The following is a 12,141-nucleotide window of genomic DNA, read 5'->3' on the forward strand; positions in this document are numbered from 1 at the left end:
ACACCTTTAATTAACCTACGTGGCTGTACCAAGAAAGGAAAGAAGGAAGAAGGAGGGAAGAGAGGAATGAAAGAATGACATAAGGAAGGAAGGAGGGAAGAAAGGAATGAAAGAATGATGTAAGGAAGAGAGGAAGGATGGATGAATGGATGGAACAAAGGAAGGAAGGAAGGAATGATGTAAGGAAGGAAGGAAAGATGAAGAATGGATGGATGGAACGAAGGAAGGAAGGAAGGGAGAAATGAAGGAAGGAGGGAGGGAGGGAAGGGAGGAATGAAAGAATGATGTAAGGAGGGAAGAGAGGAAAGATGGATGGGACGAAGGAAGGAAGGAAGGAAGGAAGGAATGATGTAAGGAAGAAAGGAAAGGATGAAGAATGGATGGATGAAACGAAGGAAGGTAGGAAGGAAGGAAGGAGGGAGGGAGGGATAGAAGGAATGAATAGGCGAACGATGGAAGGAAGGATGTATGGAGAGAAGAAAATTATTATGGTGGAAAGGAAGGAATAAAGAAGGAAGCTACAAGAAAGTGATAATGAACTGAGTGAAACTGATAAAGAATAAAGGAAGAGAGGCGGGGGGTAAAAAGAATGAGTAAGGAGGAATAGGAGGAAAGAATAGTAAGATGTAATAAAGGAGGATGTAGGGAAGAGGAGAGGAAGATGGAATGATAATTATAAGGAGGATAAGATAAGAGAAATTGATAAGAGATAAAACAGAAGTGGAGAAGACGAGGGAGGGTAAAGGTAATGATTAGTAAGAGAAAGACAGAGACTGAGAGATAGGGAGATAATTGAGAGAAATTATTGTAGAAGTGATAAGGGGTAGGAGGGAGAGAAAAATGGAAGGCGATAATGATAAGAGATAGAGAAACAGAAAATATGGAGACAGTGAAGAGGAGGGAGGAAGAAAGAAACATTATGAATATGTGATAAAAAGGCAGCAGAGAAAAGGAGAGATTGTAAGTGATAAAAACTAGAAGAGAGAAAGACGGGAAGAAATTTGAGGTGGAGGAATAAAATAATGAGAGTGAGAGAGAGAGAGAGAGAGAGAGAGAGAGAGAGAGAGAGAGAGAGAAGGAAGAAGGCAATCCAGGTGAAATTAAGATAACAATGTGTTGGAGGAAATGGGAAATGTGTGGGTATTCTCTCACTCCCACTCTGTTTATCTTACATTTCTCTCTCTCTCTCTCTCTCTCTCTCTCTCTCTCTCTCTCTCTCACCTTTTCTCATCCTTTTTCTTTGTATCCTCGACTTCTCACTCCCTTCCAGACCTTCCTTTCCCTCTTTCCTTTTTCAAGTTCTCTGTGTCCTCTCAAATTCTCCACGTCTTTTTTTTCTTCCCTTCTTGTCAGGTTTATCATCATCTCTACTCCTGTTTTTCACAGACTTTCCTTCATCTTATTCCTGTTTTCTTCATTTCCTCTTTTTCGTTCTATTCCCAGATTTTTCCAACCTCTTTCCCTTCCCTTTGGTGTCATTTGGTACCATATTCTCACTGTCTTGCACCTTTTCCTGTTTTTCTTCGTCCTTTATTTTCGTTGTGCTTTCTTTAGTGTTCGTTTTATTTCAGGACTTTCCTGCTCTCTTTCCCTCAGCCTCGTTCTGCGGTGACCTCTGCATTCCTTACCACCCTCCCTCTTCCTGCCCATACCTCCTCCCCCACCTTCTTCCTCCTTCCCCCTCACCCTTACCCTTCCCCTCTGTTCCTGCCTACTCCCTTCTCTCTCTCTCTCTCTCTCTCTCTCTCTCTCTCTCTCTCTCTCTCTCTCTCTCTCCTAGTCAGTCTTTGTGTTCCTGCCTGCCTCCATCTTCAGCCATCCCTCCATAGCCTTCCGCCATTTTAGCTTCCCTTTCCCTCTCCCTTCCTCCCTCTTCGCTGCACCACCCTCCTCACCCTTCTGCACATCTCTCCCTTCCCTCCCCTCCTTCCTCTCCCTTTCTTCCTTATTTTCCTCTACCCTTCTCCCTTTCTAATTCATCCCTTTCTTCTCCCTCTCTAATTCTTCCCTTTCTTCTCTTCTCCCCCTCTTACCTTTTTTTTTTTCCTTTCTTCCAGTCTTCTTCCTTTTATTCTCCTTTCCTTCCTTTTCTCCTCTCTCTCTTTCCTTTTCTTCTCTTTCTCCTTTTACCCTTCCCCCTTTCCTTCCCCGTTCCCCTCCTCTCTAGTGCACTTGCATTTCTCCCTCTTCCTTCTCCTCCCTTCGTAGCACCAACTCCTTCATCATTTGACTTCTTTCTCCCTTCTTTCCTCCCTTCTCTTCCTTCTCCCTCTTCTTCCATCATCTTTGTCTCCCTTTCCCAATTCCCATCCTACTATTCCTCGTTCACTCTCTCTCCCTCCTTTTCTCCTTTCATCGTCTCGCACTCTCCCTCCTTCTCCCTCTCTTTCTCTTGCTCTCTTCCTCCCCTCCCTCTCCTCTTCCTCTCCCTCTCTTTCTGTCCCTACCTCTCCCTCGGCTTCCTCACTACGTCACTCTTAATTACCTTCTTGCTTCCTTCCCCCTCCATCATTTTCTCTCTCTCTCTCTCTCTCTCTCCCTCGAACACACACACACACATACACACACACACACACACACACACACAGAGCGAGAGGGAGGGAGAGAGAGAGATTTCCATACCTCACTTTATTTTTCCGTAAGTAGCCTAATGCTTTTCTTTTTTTTCCGCAGGTAAGTGTGTGCGAGTGTGGCTAGGGACGAAATGCTCGGTAAGTGGCCCAGGAGAGAGAGAGAGAGAGAGAGAGAGAGAGAGAGAGAGAGAGAGAGAGAGAGAGAGAGAGAGAGAGAGAGAGATTAAGGGGGGATGGAGGGAAAGGGAAAAAGTGGGAGGAAGAATGAGGAGGAGGGAGAAGGTGAAGTGTGGAGAGGAGTGGAGAAAGAAGGAAATGAAGGAATAAGTATGCAGAGGGAATGACAGGGAGAGGCTATGGAGAGGAGAGGAGGGGGTGGGTGGGATGGGAGGGGAGATAGGTGGTTATGGGAGGGGAAGGGAGAGGGGAAAATATGGAGAGGGATTGAGACGGGAAGGTTATGGAGGAGAAAGGGTAGGGGGAGACGGGAGACGGATGAGAGGGGAGGGGAGGGGGAGGGGCGGCAGGCAAGAGTGAGGGAAGGGTGGGGAAGGGGAGGCGGCAGGCAACATTGAGAAAAGGGTGGGGAGGGGGAGGGGAGGGGGATTATATGAGTCAGAGGCAGAAAAGGTGAGAAATTTAGGTATGTGGAAAGAACAGAGAAGAGGAGAAATGAATATGAGAAAATAAGAAAGAGACAAAGAAAGCATTGATGGATGCAGAGAGAGTAAATGGGAGGGAGGAAGGAGAGGAGAGAGAAGGAATGGAATGGTGAGGAAAGTAAAAGGTAGAGGAAAGGAACAGAAGAATAAGAATAAGAGGAGGGAAGGAAGGATTGGTAGAGGGTGAAGGAGAAGAAGTAAAAAAAAAACGTAAATAAAATTGTGTGTGTGTGTGTGTGTGTGTGTGTGTGTGTGTGTGAGAGAGAGAGAGAGAGAGAGAGAGAGAGAATTGGACGCCTACCACAGCTGTCTGCATGCCTCTTCCTCGCTCCCTACTTCCCTCCATCCTCACTTCCTTCCTCCTCTGCTCCCCCCCTGTTTCCTCTCCCCTTCCTCTTCCATCTCATATTTTTTTCCTCTTTACGTCCTCCTTCTCTCATATCTACTCTCTTAATTTCTCTCTTTTTTTTTTGTTCTTCTCTTTTCAGTCTTTCTCTTTTTCTGTCTTCCTCTCTTCCTCCTCTCTCTCTGCCAGTTGCTCTTTTTACCTCTTCATTTCATCCTCTTTTCTCCTTTGATCCTTCATTTCTCCTCTTCTCTTCTATCTTTCCCCTCGCTCCATTCTTCTATATTTTTTTTTGTTTCCCCTTTCTTTATGCCTTTTCTTCCTCTTGCCTCCTCTTTCCTCGGTTTCTTCTCTCTTCCTCCATCCTTTTCTTCCTTTTTCATCCTCTCTCCCTCTCCTTCGTTCCGTCTTCTCTCCCTGTCTTTCCCTTATTTTCCCCCTTCTCCCTTCTTATTTTTTCTCCTCTCCCCTTTGTCTCCTTTGTCCTGTTTCTCATCTTCTTTTTCCCCTTCTCCGATGCCTCTTCCTCTCCTCTCCCTTTCATGTCGTTATATTCCGTCCTTTATTCCCCTTTTTCCCCTTCTCTCCCTTATTCCATTCTCTCCCTCCCTCCTGTTTTTTTTTTCCTTTCTTCTTCTTCTTATCCTATTTTTTTCCTTTCCCTCATTCCCCTCCTTCCTTTTCCCCTGTCTCTATCTGTCACCATTTCCTGTCCTGTCTGTAGATCCTGTCCCTTTCTCCCAGTTTTATCATCTTCCTCCATTTCTTCTTATATCTTTCTTCATTTGCTTTCATTTCCTCTTTCCATTTAATTTTACTCTTAGTTTTTTTTTTCTCCACCTCCCGATTTTTTTTTTCTGTGTCCCTCCTACTTTTCATCTTCCTCCTCCCCTTCTCGACTCTTCCTTTCTCCTCTCATTTCCTCTTTGCTAATCCCATTCCTGACCATTCTGCCTGTCCCTTCCTCTCACCGTTCCCCACCTGTCATTCTCTTGCCTGCCGTAATCCCACTCTGATTTTTCTCCTCCCTTCTTGGTTTCTCTTCGTCTCTCCCTTTCTCATTTGTCCCTCCCTATTCCATTGCCTGACACTTTGAACCTGTATCTCTCCCTTCCTTCTCCCTCCTGCCCTAACTCACCCCCCTTCTCCCTTCAACGTCTCCCCACCACACCATTATTTGATTTTTCCCATTACTTCCAGTCCCCAGCCTGCCTACCTGTTCTCTCCCTCCCTCCCTGCCCTTTTTCTCTCCCTCCCCGCCTCCCTCTTTTCTACCCAAACCCTCCCCCCCCTCCTCAGCCTCCGTTCCCCATTCGGTCATTGCCCTTTCAGTATAGGCCTGATCCCGGCTGCTTGTATACTCTCTCAGCTCTCACTCTCACTTCCAACTCTCGTCCGCCTCCCTTCCTCCTACTCCCAGCTCTCCCTTCCTCCTACTCCCAGCTCTCCCTTCCAGCTCTTATTCGCGTCTCCCATCTGTTACTCGACAACTCTTATTTTCAGCCATTTTCAGTTCCCGTTTGTATTCCCAGCTCTCACTCTTGGCTGTATTTTCTTATTCCATCTCATTTCCAACTCTCACCTTCAGGTCTTTTTCCCCAGCTTGTAGGTAAACACGAATGAAGGGTGTATCATCACTTTGGATTTTTTTTTTCTTTTCCGAAACTGAATTAAATCGTTTAGAGAGAGCGTGAAAGGAAGAGTAACACGTCATTTTAGTGGAAAAAAATAAACATATACCGGTACTAATAACACACGTAGCTCTCAAGTTTCAACCTCTTCAGCTGTAGGACAATTTTGTATTTATTCGTTTGAATGTAATGGAGATGAGGTGTCTGAGGAGTATGTGTGGAGTGACGCGTATGGATCGAGTGCGAAATGATGAAGTGCGAAGGAGAACTGGAGTTGTTCGGGAGATGGCTGGTAGAGTTGAGCAGAGGGTGTTGCGATGGTTTGGGCATATGGAAAGAATGGATAATGAGCGATTGGTGAAAAAGATAACTAGATCTGATGTGAGAGGTGTACAGTAAGGCTGAGAGGAAGACCACGAATAGGATGGATGGACAGTGTGAAGAGAGCACTGGATGCGAGAGGGATGTCTGTTGAGCAAGAAAGAGTGGCTGTGCGTGACAGAAATAAATGGAGAGAAATTGTGAATGAATAAGTGATGACGCAGCCCTGAGGGGATATTCTCCCGCATTTGGTCTGATCAGCTAGTCAGGTCAGGTGCGGGTAAGGGGATGGGTCTGTTATGATGTGGCAGGGGTAAACCAGCTCTGCTGTCGGGCCCTGCTGCGGATGTCACTGATTGCATTGCGCAGTTGACCCTTGTGCGGTGTGGTGCGGTGAGGATCTGTCCGTTCTCCCCTTTGGGGCTAAGATGCGAATGAATGTGTTTGAATGGATGAGTAAATGGGGAGTGTGTCGTCCTGTCTCAGCTACCTCCCTTTCCTTGGGGGAAACAGCCTAGGTATATAGATAGATAGATAGATTTATTTACCTTTGGAGAGATCTGTTGGATGTGAAAGAGTGAGAAATATTATGCATTAACATTGGTGTCACTCAGCTTTAACACTTGCCACTCTAAACTCTGTCATGCTCAAACTTCTGCTACTTACGCCCCACTCACCCTTAACTCTGCGTCAGTGCTCTCCTGCCTCACTGACTCTGTCGTCCCTAACTCACACTCTCACTTGTGTCCCCAACCCACCCACTCACCGATGTTCCCAACCCACTCACAAACTCACTCATATCCCCGCTCACTCAGTTTCACTCATAGCTTCAGCTTATTCACTGATTCACTAATTTCCCCACCTCATGCACTCAAACTCATTCATCTCACCCACTCACCAATATCCTTATCTCACTCACCCACTAGCTTACTCACTGACGTCCCCAACTCACTCCTATACCACTCATGTCCCCAGCTCACATACTCATTCACTCCACAGTCCTTATACCTCTTGTCCGTCCCTCCCCTTCCATGTCACTCCATCTCTTCACCCTGTCCATTGAATAAGCACCTACCAAAACACCTTCATTTCTCTCGCTACTATTTAGAATGCCTTGCTCTGGACGTGGTAGCAGAAAGTTAATTAAGCAGGTTGGGAATTTAAGTTCTTGCTGTTGCGGAGTGTGTGGAATTTTAGATGCAGTGAGTTGAAGAAGCATTTGTTAAGGTAGGGATAATTTAAGTACAGCTGGGTTATGTGTTGTTATTTTATTTATTTATTTTTATTTTTTTGTAATTGGTGGAATGAATTGTTGTTCCTGTTGCCGTAGATGTTGTTATTGCTGTTGTTATGGTGGTGTTGGTGGTGGTGGTGATTGTATTGTGGATGGTGATGATGTGGTGGTGGTTGTGACTGTGATTGTTGTTGTGGGTTGTAAGATATTGTAGTAGGTGTAATGGTGTTAAATCCCCAGTCTGTTTTGGGGTCTTGTAAGCTAAAGAAAAGCATTTCGTTAAAAGTACAGTCGATCAGAGTGGGTAAGGTGAGGCACTGTTGAATTAATATCTGTAATTGAAATGGATATTGTGAGTTATGGGTAATTTTAGCGGGTGTGATGGTGTGGAATTCCTTGCTTTTGCGTCTGTTTCGGGGTAAGCTGGTGCCAGGGAAAAGGATTTTGGTAGGGTAGGTGAAGAGAGTTAAGGTCAGGTTGGTGAAGATTAGATTAGGTGAGATAAAGTTTGATTTGGTTAGGTTAATTTACGTTAGGTTACGCTAGTTTAGTTTAGAGTTCGTTACGTTATGTGTGGAGGGTGTTGAGTTCGGTTGTTAAATGTGGTTAATGTTAGGGTGTGCGGTGAATTAGGTCTCTGTTAATTCTTGCAGTATTTTAAGTTAGGCATTGGTACATGAGTCTGGGTTTAGGCTAGTTTGGGTTTGGTTGTTATTAGAAAGAAAATGGCGTAAAGGTGGGCAAACAGAAGGCAGTGGTGAAGTGTTTGGGCATGTCCGTCACTCAGGGTTAGCAGGCTGGCTCAGGGAGGGTGGTAGTGTGGTAGGTGGGTGTGGTAGTGTGGTAGGGGTGTGTTGCAGTGTGGTAGGAGGGTGTGATAGTGTGGTAGGATAGGATGGTAGTTGAAAGAAGAGGTTTACTGTATTATTTCGAACTATATACAATTTCTTTAGATTCATTTCATATATTATACTGATGGTTCTTTGTGGCCTGGTGTATTGAGAGAGAGAGAGAGAGAGAGAGAGAGAGAGAGAGAGAGAGAGAGAGAGAGAGAGAGAGAGAGAGAATTTGCACAACACTACATACTGACATGGAGTAGTGAGAGCATTGTGTTGTATATGAAGGGAGGGGATGTTTGGGGAGGAAGGGGAGGGGAGGGGATGTTGAGGGGGGAGTAGGGGAGGGGAGAGATTGTTGGGGGGTGTATTTTAGGTTTAGTGCCTGGCTATCAGCTGATGGGACCCACCTGGCGTCTCCCACCCCTCTCTAACCTCCCCTCCTTCCCTCTGCTTCCCTTCCCTCCCCTCCTCTCCCCCTCCCCCCTTTGCTCCCCCTTCTCTCCTCCCTCCCCCCCTGTGCTTCCCCTCCCTTCCCTTCTCCTCCTTTTACGGGTCTTTCCTTCCCTTCCATCCCTCCCGTTGCCTTCCGTGGTATTCATTCTTTCCCCCCTTTTTGCATTCCCTTCCTCCTCGTCCTTTTCTGTTTCTTCCTTCTTCCCTCCTTCTATTCCTCGCCATTATTTTGTCTCCCCTCCCTTACATTTCTTTCCTTTCCTCTCCTCCCTCCACCATCTCTTTTATCTCCCTCCCTTCCTTCCTTGCCTTTTTTCCCTTTTTCTTTCCTCAGTTCCCATGCTCCTGCATCCCTCCTGTTCTCTCCCTTTCTTCCTACCTTTTCCTCTATCCTCCCTTCCCTCTATGTCCTCCCTCCGTTACTTTTCCTTTCATTCTCACCCACTCCTCTCCCATCGTCTCCTCCATCCTTTCCTTCCTCCTCCATGGCCACACGGGCGCCTTGCTGTTTGTCTATCCTTGTCTTTAACTGATAGGATAGATTTTGGTAGTTATAACCTTCCCTACACCAAACAGCCACGATGGGAAGAATAGGTGTGTCGCTGTTTTCTTTCCTTTGTACTCCTTTGTCCTCTCTCTCTCTCTCTCTCTCTCTCTCTCTCTCTCTCTCTCTCTCTCTCTCTCTCTCTCCTACTCCCCCCGGTGTTTCATTTAAGCAGGCATCCAGCTGGTAGTCAAATACCTCATAGTTGTTGACGCATCTCACCTGCTGTTTCCTGAGTTACCTGCTGGCCAACGAGAAAAATATTGAGTTTTGGCAAAAGTAAGAAGTTATTATTATTATTATTATTATTATTATATTATTATTATTATTATTATTATTATTATTATTATTATTATTACTATTGTTGTTGTTATTACTATTACTAGTTTTATTTTAGTTTTTTACATAGATGGACCAAGATAAAAGAGATGACGAAGTGCACTATTCCTTTCATCCCCTCTAAGCTTATCAGTGAAATACCATTAGCTTATCAGTAACATCTGCTCTCACGGTCCCCCTCACGATAAGATAAGAGTCACCGCTGAGAAGAGGATGATAAAGCATTGTTCTGTGTCAGGCCAGGTGGAGGGTGCAGTAGAGTAACACCTCCTCTTGAGCGATTTATTTTGCTTTATCGACCTTAACATTTGCTTGTTTGGAGTAGAGGTTAATTCCAGGTGGCAGAGGACGCTTCTTAACACCTCCTGCTTAGCGATTTATTTTGCTTTATCGACCTGAACATTTGCTTGTGTGGAGTACAGGTTCATTCCAGTTTTTTTTTTTTTTTTTTATGCAAGGAAGAAGGAACCAAAGGCCAGGACGCTTCTTAACACTTTTTCCTTAGCGATCTATTCTCCACATTGCACTTCAGTTTCCTTTAGTATGTTATTGAAGAAAAAATAATGTTGGTAGTAGAACGATGTAAATAAAGTATAAGAGAATTTCTAGGAATAAGAGAATTTTAAGGTCTAGTATGCAAAATAAATCACTTAGGAACAGGTATTACGGTTCTTATAATGCGACTTAAAATAAGAAATATATACACAAATAATCCCATACACAACGTAATCCTAGGAAACTTTATAAATATGTGTATGGTAGGAGGAGGGTGTGTATGGTAGGAGAGGGTTTATGCTAGGAGGAGGGTGTGTATGGTAGGAGTAGGGTGTTGTGTATGGTAGGAGGAGGGTGTGTATGGTAGGAGTAGGGTGTTGTGTATGGTAGGAGTAGGGCGTGTATGGTAGGAGGAGGGTGTGTATGGTAGCAGTAGGATGTGTTTGGTAGGATTCGTGTACTTGTCAGCTTGGGAGGGGAATGGGGAAATGTGGAGAGGGATGAGAGAAGAGAGAATGTGTAAATATAGAAAGGTAAATGTAGGAGGTAGGAGGGAGAGAGAGAGAGAGAGAGAGAGAGAGAGAGAGAGAGAGAGAGCAGGAAGGAAAGAACTGAGAATAGGATAGGAGATAGGAAAGAGGGGAGCTGAGAGGGAAGGGGAGAGTTATAAAAAGAAGGGGAGAAACGTGGAAGGGAGAGGGAGAGTAAATTAGATGGATAGAAGGAAAGTGGAGGGAGGGGAGAAAAGAGCAAGGGATGAAAGGTGGAAGGAGAGAGAGGGGAGAGGCAGACAAAGAGAGGGAGAGGAACACAAGGAAGTGTAATGAAACGCAGGGGTCGGAGCGAGGAAGGGAAGGGAAGAAGGGTGAGGGAGACAGAAGGGAAGAAGGGAGAGGGAGAGGGAAGGAAGTTAGGGAGAGGAATAAAGACAGGGAAACGAAGGGTGACAGTAGAATGAAGGAGAGGGAAGGAAGGTAAGGAGAGGGAAAGGGAAGGAAGTTATGGAAAGGAATAGGGACGAGGAGAAGGGCGAAGGAAGAATGAAAAAGAGATAAGGAGAAGGGAGAGGGAGAGGAAAGGACGAGGGAGATGTATAGGGACAGGAGAAAGGGTGAGAGAGGAGTAAGTGAAAATGAAGAGAGAATAGCGAACTGTAAAGATGGATGAGACGGAGGGAAAGAAGACTAAAACAAATATAAAGGAAAGACGGAATTGTTTTAGGGAATACTCATAAAAATACAGAAAGACAGAGATAAACTATTGAAGAACATAGAGGTAATAGGGACAAAATCCTGCCTAATATTTAATTTCTCCTCGCTTTCCTCTTCTAACTATAATTCTTTCACACGAACTTGGGAAGGTGGTGTGAAGGAGCGTGAGGAGTGAGAGTTTTGAGAAGGGGAGAGTGATGTAGGTGATGGTGGGTGAGGGAAGGAGGGGATGGAGGAGGATGAAGGTGAGATGGTGAGAAAAGAGGTGAGGGAAGGAGCGCCAAGGACTGCGAAGGAAAACAAGCAATATCAGTCCTTTCGAGGCTGTTCATTATAGGGTAGATTATAACTAGCAAATTTATTCAGCTTGTTAAAGACAAGGATAGAAAAGCAGGAAGAGTGACGGTAGGAGGATGTGAGGGTGAGTTAGGGTGTTAGGATGAGAGTGAAGGACGGAGGATGAGGGTGAGGATGTGAGTGAGGGAGAGAAGGAATGTGAGAGTGAGTTAGGGTGTTAGGATGAGGGTGATGGTATGAGGGAGAGAGGGAAGGAGTATGAGGATGAAATAGGGTGTTAGGATGAGGATGAGGGTATGAGGGAGGGAGGGAAGGAGTGTGAGAGTGAGTTAGGGTGTTAGATAAGGGTGAAGGTTTGAGGGAGGGAGGGAAGGAGTGTGAGGGTGAGTTAGGGTGTTAGGATGAGGGTGAAGGATGATGATGATGATGGTATGAGGGAGGGAGGGAAGGAGTGTGAGGGTGGAAGGTAGTCTGGCCAAGGATACGCCAGTCCACCCACCAAACTGGTCCTGTGGGTGGGGGGGGAGTTACGTCACTGGAGGGGGCAGGGGAGGGAAGGAGAGATAATAGTGTGAACTGGAGAGGAAAGTGTAATGTACTCGCTATAGGGTGTACATGGTAGAAAGGTGTGTATGGTAGCAGTAGGGTGTGTATGGGAGTAAGGTGTGTATGGTAGCAGTAGGGTGTGTATGGTAGTAAGGTGTGTATGGTAGCAGTAGGGTTTGTATGGTTGTAGGGTGTGTATTGTAGGAATAGGGTAAGAAATGGGCAAGGGAATGTAGTAAAGATCAATACGAAGAGGAATTACTATGCAAGATATTACATTTAATGCAAGATATTTAAAGTTAACTCACATATTCCACGAGCTGGTTAAATTAATCTCTTCAGCCCAAGGACGTGATCTGTATTTTGTTCCTGCACCCAGAGGACTACTGTATTGTTCTTTTGGAGGTCGTGTATTGAAGGAGTTGATGCAGAGTGTATTGTACTTGTTCGAAAAATCTCCCTGAAGCATAAGAAAAATCCTCCGAAAGTACCAAGAATAACACACACACACACACACACACACACACACACACACACACACACACACACACACACACACACACACACACACACACACACACACACACACACACACACACACCAGCAGTAATCAGACCAGGAAGGCAAACACGTAACTATAAAAGCTGAAA

General features: G+C 45.3%; 1 protein-coding gene across 1 annotated transcript in view; it reads left to right on the forward strand.

Annotated features, from left to right (window-relative positions):
- gus (splA/ryanodine receptor domain and SOCS box containing gustavus) overlaps positions 1-12,141 on the forward strand; it is a 173,613-nt gene that overhangs the window by 48,618 nt on the left and 112,854 nt on the right. The gene's annotated exons all lie outside the window — the stretch shown is intronic.

This window comes from Coenobita brevimanus, chromosome 80 (assembly GCF_032717465.1).
Source record: "Coenobita brevimanus isolate Jiangsu-jjx chromosome 80, ASM3271746v2, whole genome shotgun sequence".
NCBI classification, from domain to species: Eukaryota; Metazoa; Arthropoda; class Malacostraca; order Decapoda; family Coenobitidae; genus Coenobita; species Coenobita brevimanus.